We start from the raw sequence: 7,649 nt of genomic DNA, 5'->3' as shown, positions 1-7,649 counted from the left end.
TTCTCCATACTCTTCTCTTCCCATCACTCTGGTACAAGTTGATCTTTGTCTCATCTGTCCATAGGATGTTGTTCCAGAAGTGTAATGGCTTTTTTAGATGTTGTTTGGCAAACTCTAATCTGGTCTTCCTGTTTTTGTGGCTCACCAATGGTTTACATCTTGTGGTGAACCCTCTATATTCACTCGTGTGAAGTCTTCTTTTGATTGTTGACTTTGACACATATACACCTACCTCCTGGAGAGTGTTCTTGATTTGGCCAACTGTTGTGAAGGTGTTATTCCTCACCAGGGAAATAATTCTTCTGTCATCCACCACAGTTCCGGGTCTTTTGGTGTTGCTGAGCTCTCCGGTGCGTTCTTTCTTTTAAAGAATGTTCCAAACAGTTGATTTGGCCACACCTAAAGTTTTTGCTATCTCTCTGATGGGTTTGTTTTGATTTTGCAGCCTAATGATGGCTTGCTTCACTGATAGTGACAGCTCTTTGGATGTCATATTGAGAGTCCTCAGCAACTGATTCCAAATGCAAATGTCACACCTAGAATCAACTCCAGACCTTTTACCTGCTTAATTGATAATGAAATAACGAGGGAATAGCCCACACCTGTCCATGAAATAGCTTTTGAGTTGCTAGTCCCATTACTTTTGGCCCCTTAAAAAGTGGGAGGCACATATAGAAACCGTTGTAATTACTACACCGTTCACGTGATTTGGATGTAATTACCCTCAAATTAAATCTGAAAATCTGTAGTTAAAGCACATCTTGTTTGTTTCATTCCAAAGCCATTGTGGTGGTGAATAGAGGCCAAAATATGAAAATTCTGTCAATGTCCCAATATTTATGCACCTGACTGTGGGCCTAATTCAGACCCGCTCGCGAGCGCTGAGCGCTCGCAAGCGGGTCGATGGTGCCCTAATGCGCACGACAGAGGGAGCTCCGTCGTGCGCATGCGCGAGACCCGCATAGTGACAGCCAAGCTGTCGCTATGGGTCTCGCACCAAAGGGGGTGTGCTGTGGATGGTGAGTGACAGCACGGGGGCATTGCTGCCCAGATGGAGGTGTTCCCATGGGAACGCCTACCGTCTGGTGCAGGCCCCACTGACTTCACTAGTGATGTCAGTGGGAGTGCTTTTGGCTCTGATAGAGCCAAAAGCACTACTGGGCTTGCGGCAGCGAGACCCTACCGCAGGGTCTCGTCGCAAGCCCGATGGTCACGATGGTCTTGACCATCGCAACCATCTTTATGGCCGCTCGCATAAGCTGTGGGTGGTCACCCACAGCTATGCGAGCGGCCAGGAGGACGCTCCATTTTTAGGTAGGAGGGCCCTGATTCAGAGCGAGCACTCTGGTCAGAGCGTCCGGCTCTGAATCAGGCCCTGTATTTATTATACAGGTATATGCGTAAAAAGAAATAATATAAAAACAAAGGATGATTGTTCTTGCAAAAATAACGCTGGACAAAAAGATGGTATATATGGATTCAAGTACAGTGTAGTGGAATATCCGGATTCTCCACCAAAACTGACTCAAATCAGGTGATTCCAGAACAAAAGTTAAATACAAGGATAAATCAGTCCATACCATGTTCAAAAAGGTCCCTCCACCAACGCGTTTCGGTCATCTAAACATGATCTTTTTCAAGGTGCATGGGACCCTACTAACATAATGGGCTCTAAATACCCTCCGCAATAAAGCTGATCATTCCCAGCTGTGAAATGAAGGAAAACCCTATAACATGTATAGCTCATCGCTATAGTTATCCCCACTGTCTCCGCATATAATCCATCCAGATCGCGACCACAGTTCTATAGAAAACTTAGAATCGCTGGCCGCAATGTTCAAATAATATATTAGTTCTTCTATAAAACAGTCCAAAAAGGCAATAATTAGCCATCAATTAATTGTTAGTGGTGTTTAAATTCCTGATGTTAAAATATGATAATCTAAACACAAAAATAACACGAGTAACCATGCATATAAAAAATTATTACTTATGGTGATGTAATAAATTAATAAAGAATATGATAATAAATATTTTAAATGAAAAAAACATCCCATAAGATAAATCTAAAACAAAGTATCACAATAAAATAGAGAATACAAAAAAAATGTAAAAACATTTCTAAACTGAATAGTAGCAATAATCAGTAATGACACATATGCCTATAAAAACACACTGGAAAAATATTAACAAGAAGTGTTAATAAATAACACTAATTGCATCATTAAAGTGCAATGTGTATTAAAATGCAGAAGTAAAAATAAAAATATGCGCAGAGCTAATATAATAATGATCGAAATAGTATAATATGGGTGCAGTATAAAGTCTAAAATAATTCAAAGGAACCATTTTACCTCAAATTCTTCATTGAGACCCAAAGGTGAAAGTGTTTGGCAGTTAAATATATATTTAATTTCCTCTTTTGCCAAAAGAGACATGGGGCCAAATGTAATAGGGTGAGAGTTTAGAAAATGTGAGAGTTTAGCAGTAAACTCTCACATTGGTTGAGTTTTATCTTCAAAATGGAAAAAAATCTGAATGAGGTTTTAAATCGTGAGAGTTTTTTAAGTCTAAAAAAACATGCAAGTTCACTCTGTTACTTTGTTTTTGGACTCTATTACATTGGCAAAGTTTAAAAAGTGTCAGAAACTCTCACTTTTCTAAACTCTCACCCTATTACATTTGGCCCTTGGTGTCCTTAAATCTTTTTCAGTTTTTTACCACTTTCATCCCATAAATTTTTTTTATACCCTCCGTAGAACACTGATGTTCTTTTTTAAAGTGCATAGACAGGGAATGAGATTCAAGGCCCTTTCACCATAAGTAATAATTTTTAATATGCATGGCTACTCGTGTCATTTTTATATTTAGATTATCATATTTTAACATCAGGATTTTAAACACCACAAACAATTAATTGATGGCTAATTTTTGCCTTTTTGGACTGTTTTATAGAAGAACTAATATATTATTTGAACATTGCGGCCAGCGATTCTAAGTTTTCTATAGCCACTGAGTACTGTCTATCCGATCAGAGTGGAAACACCACATGACCGCACGTACAAGGCCGATGAGGTCTGCCTATCTAACTACCGGGGAAGTACCACGTGACCGCACACAGGAGGAGAACAAGGGATGGCGCTGATGAAAAGAATGCTGTGCATTCAGATGCTGGCAACATCATTTCCGGAAGCGAACCCAGAAGTTGTTAGTGATGGAGCCACGCAGAGAACTGTGGTCGCGATCTGGATGGATTATATGCGGACACAGTGGGGATAACTATAGAGATAAGCTATACATGTTATAGGGTTTTCCTTCCTTTCACAGCTGGGAATGATCAGCTTTACTGAGGAGGGTATTTAGAGCCCATTATGTTAGTAGGGTCCCATGCACCTTGAAAAAGATCACGTTTAGATGATCGAAACGCGTTGGTGGAGGGACCTTTTTGAACAGGATATGGACTGATTTATCCTTGCATTTAACTTTTGTTCTGGAATCACCTGATTTGAGTCAGTTTTGGTGGAGAATCCGGATATTCCACTACACTGTACTTGAGTCCATATATACCATCTTTTGTCCAGCGTTATTTTTGCAAGAACAATCATCCTTTGTTTTTATATTATTTCTTTTTAAGCATATACCTGTATAATAAATATATACTTTTATTCTGATATATGATCCGTTCCCTCTTCTTTTCATGTTTAATATCCATGTGAGGGGAGGAGGACCTTTTTGATGATGAAAATACAACAAGTATTTTTGAAATGGATAAAGAAACTGTGATGGGAACATAGAATTTAAATTAATTGTGAGTGGAGGTACGCATTATCACCCTGTCCAATTTTGAATTACTCGCTGGGGAAATATTTGGAAAAGATACCTTTTATATGCATTTATAACTCTTGCTATATGTGAGTGGGGTACGCTCTAACAACTATATCTTAAACAGACTTTTGTGACCTTTATACTGATTAATATTATTGGTTCAGAAAAGACCCTGATTTTTTGTTCCATCTTGTCTTGTTTTTTTTTTATATTATGAAACCTATCTCATGATTTGAAGCCAGAAGTGACCACAAGGTAGACATTCATACTTTTGTATCAAGAAAACACAAGAAGCCTAAGTATCAATGTGTAACTGACAAAACCAGCGCCAAACGCTGGTTTTAAAAAATATGAGATATGGTAAGAACTTACCCTTGTTATCTCTATTTCTACGAAGTCCATAGGGTTCCACAGGATACCTTGGGTATAGGTGTGACGTCAGTCGCTGGGCACCATAGAGTTAAGCTTTTCAGCCTCCCAGGATGCACTAGGGTCCCCCTCCTATACCCCGCCCCCGAGCCAAGGCACCTCAGTTAGTTATCAAGCCATAGGCCGGAGGAGGAGAAGGAAGAGAGAGAAAAAAGATCTGGACACATACAAGAATCACATTCTCACCAGAGGGAGACGGAAAACCGGTGACCAGAGCAAAGCCCATCTGCAGCACAGGTGCGACAGGGCGGGAGTCCTGTGGAACCCTATGGACTTCGTAGAAATAGAGATAACAAGGGTAAGTTCTTACCATATCTCATATTTTCTACTTCAGGGTTCATAGGGTATCCACAGGATACCTTGGGGATGTCCCAAAGCAGTATCCTTTAAGGGTGGGGACGCTCCTGTGCAGAAAGGAGAATCCGCCGCCCGAAGGAAGCATCCTGAGAGGCGAAGGTGTCAAACCTGTAATACCTCACGAAGGTATGGACAGAGGACCACGTAGCAGCCTTGCAGATCTGAACTGCCGAGGCACCACGTCGAGCTGCCCACGAAGGACCCACAGACCTAGTGGAATGAGCCTTCAGAGAAGGAGGGACCGGTAGGCCTTCATGAAGATAAGCTTCAGAAATAGCCATACGGACCCAGGCTGCCAAAGTTTGCTTTGAAGCAGGCCAACCCTTTTTACGGAAGCCATAGAGGACAAACAAAGCGTCCGACTTCCTAAACGAAGAAGTGCGGTCAACATAAGTCCTTAAGGCCCACACAACATCCAAAGAGGCCTCACCCACGGAAAGACCCGGTGAGTTAAAGGCCGGAACAACTATTTCCTCGTTAACATGAAACTGGGAAACAACTTTGGGAAGAAACTCGGGCCGAGTGCGGAGCACTGCCCTGTTCCCATAAAAAACCAAGAAAGGGGGTCTACAAGAAAGAGCCCCTAACTCAGAAACACGTCTGGCCGAAGCAATGGCCAGAAGGAAAACAGTCTTAGCTGTTAGCCATTTAAGATCCACTGAGCCCAGTGGTTCAAACGGCGGTCCTTGGAGAGCCCTCAGGACCACAGCCAAATCCCAAGGCGCCACAGGTGGAACAAAGGGCGGCTGAATGCGGAGAACACCCTGCATAAAGGTGCGCACATCCGGGATTGTAGCAATCCTACGGTGAAACCAGACAGATAGGGCCGAAACCTGTACCTTCAAAGAAGCAAGGCGAAGCCCATGATCTAGTCCCGCTTGCAGGAAGGCGAGAATCCGAGACAGACGAAACTCCCGCGGTGCATAACCTCTCGGTCGACACCACTGGAAGAACGTATGCCACACGCGATGGTATATCCTCGCGGAAGACGGTTTCCGAGCTCGTAACATGGTACGCACCACAGAGCTGGAAAACCCCCGGGACCTCAGCATGGCCGTCTCAACAGCCACGCCGTCAAAGACAGCCGAGTCAGGTCCGGGTGAAGGCAAGGACCCTGAGACAGAAGGTCCGGTCGTAGCGGCAACCGCAGAGGACTGTCCACGGACAGACCCTGAAGGTCTGAGAACCAGTGCCGTCTGGGCCACGCGGGAGCTATCAACAGGAGCGTCCCTCCTTCCTGTTTGAATTTCCGGATTACCCGTGGAAGAAGGGAGACCGGAGGGAACAGGTATGCGAACCGGAACGTCCACCGGACGGACAGAGCATCCACCAGAGACGCCCCTTCGTCTCTTGTGCGAGACCCGTACACCGGCAACTTGTTGTTGTGCCGGGACGCCATGAGGTCGATTTCTGGAAGACCCCACCTGTCCACCAGTAGTTGAAAAACGTCCGGGTGCAGGGACCATTCCCCCGGATGAACGTCCTGGCGACTTAGAAAGTCCGCCTCCCAATTTAGCACTCCCGGGATGAAGACCGCTGATATGGCCGGAAGATTGCGCTCCGCCCAAACCAGGATCCGAGAGACCTCTACGAGAGCCGCCCGACTGCGAGTTCCTCCTTGCCTGTTTATGTAGGCCACGGTGGTAGCGTTGTCCGACTGGACTTGCACCGGGCGACCCTGGAGAAACCGCTGTGCCTGCTGGAGAGCATTGAAGACCGCACGGAGTTCCAAGATATTTATTGGAAGCTCCGCTTCTGTCGGCGTCCACCTGCCCTGGAACAAGTGTGGACCCGAAACTGCTCCCCAGCCCCGAAGACTGGCGTCCGTTGTCAACAGGACCCAATTTGGAACCCAGAACGGACGTCCCTTGTTGAGGTGGGTCGTCTGTAACCACCACGCAAGGGACAGGCGAACCTCCTGGGTGAGCACAATCGTCTGGGACTTCAGAGACTGAGGCAGCCCGTTCCACTTGGACAGGATCAGGTGCTGCAGAGGTCTGGAGTGAAACTGGGCGTATTCCACCATGTCGAACACCGACACCATGGAGCCCAGTAACCTCATCGCCGAGTGTAAGGACACCCGGCGGCTGTGCAGGCAACTGCGCACCCTTGACTGTAAAGCAGAGATCTTGTCCTCCGTCACGAAGATCCTTTGCTGTCCCGAGTCCAATAAGGCTCCAAGATGCAGAATCCTCCGAGACGGGATTAGAGTGGACTTCTGCCAGTTGATTAGCCAGCCGTGCCGTTGCAGCAGTGCAATGGTCAGGTCCAAGTGGCGTAACAGGAGCTCTGGAGATCCTGCCACCAATAACAGGTCGTCTAAATACGGCAACATGCGGACTCCCTGCAGCCGCAGAGAAGCCGCCATGACCGCCATTACCTTGGTGAAAACACGTGGTGCTGTTGCCAGGCCAAAAGGTAACGCCCGAAACTGGAAGTGGTCGCTGCGGATTGCAAACCTGAGGAACTGTTGATGGCGCAAAAGAATAGGGACATGCAGGTAAGCGTCCTGTATGTCCAATGACACCAAGTAGTCCCCAGGTTCCAGCGCCAGAATGATGGACCGTAGGGTCTCCATCCGAAACTTCGGGACCCGCAAAGACTTGTTGAGTGCTTTGAGGTTGAGAATCGGACGATATGACCCATTGGGTTTCTGTACCAAAAATAGATTTGAATAGAAACCCTGGCCCCTCTGGGAGAATGGAACAGGCACTATAACTCCAGCCTGGAGCATAGTGTGCAATACCTTCCGCAGCTCCGTAGCCTTGTTCCGGTCTGATGGGAGACCCGTGGTGAAGAAGCGAGCCGGGGGTCTGTGCCGGAAGGAGAGGGCGTATCCGTGTGAAACCACCTCCAGAACCCAAGTGTCTGTCGTAGTGGTCGACCAACACTGGGCGAACTGTAGCAGGCGGCCTCCCACCCTGGGATCCTCCAAAGGGAGGCCCGGACCGTCAGGCCGCAGGCTTGTCATCTGGCTTGGGGGCCGTACGTCTGGTACTCCATGCCTGCTTCCGGGGCTTGACCGATTTCTTAGGGCC

This window comes from Taudactylus pleione, unplaced genomic scaffold (genome assembly GCF_031769625.1).
Source record: "Taudactylus pleione unplaced genomic scaffold, aTauple2 ptg000106l, whole genome shotgun sequence".
NCBI lineage: Eukaryota > Metazoa > Chordata > Amphibia > Anura > Myobatrachidae > Taudactylus > Taudactylus pleione.
This window is presented reverse-complemented; position numbering follows the sequence as displayed.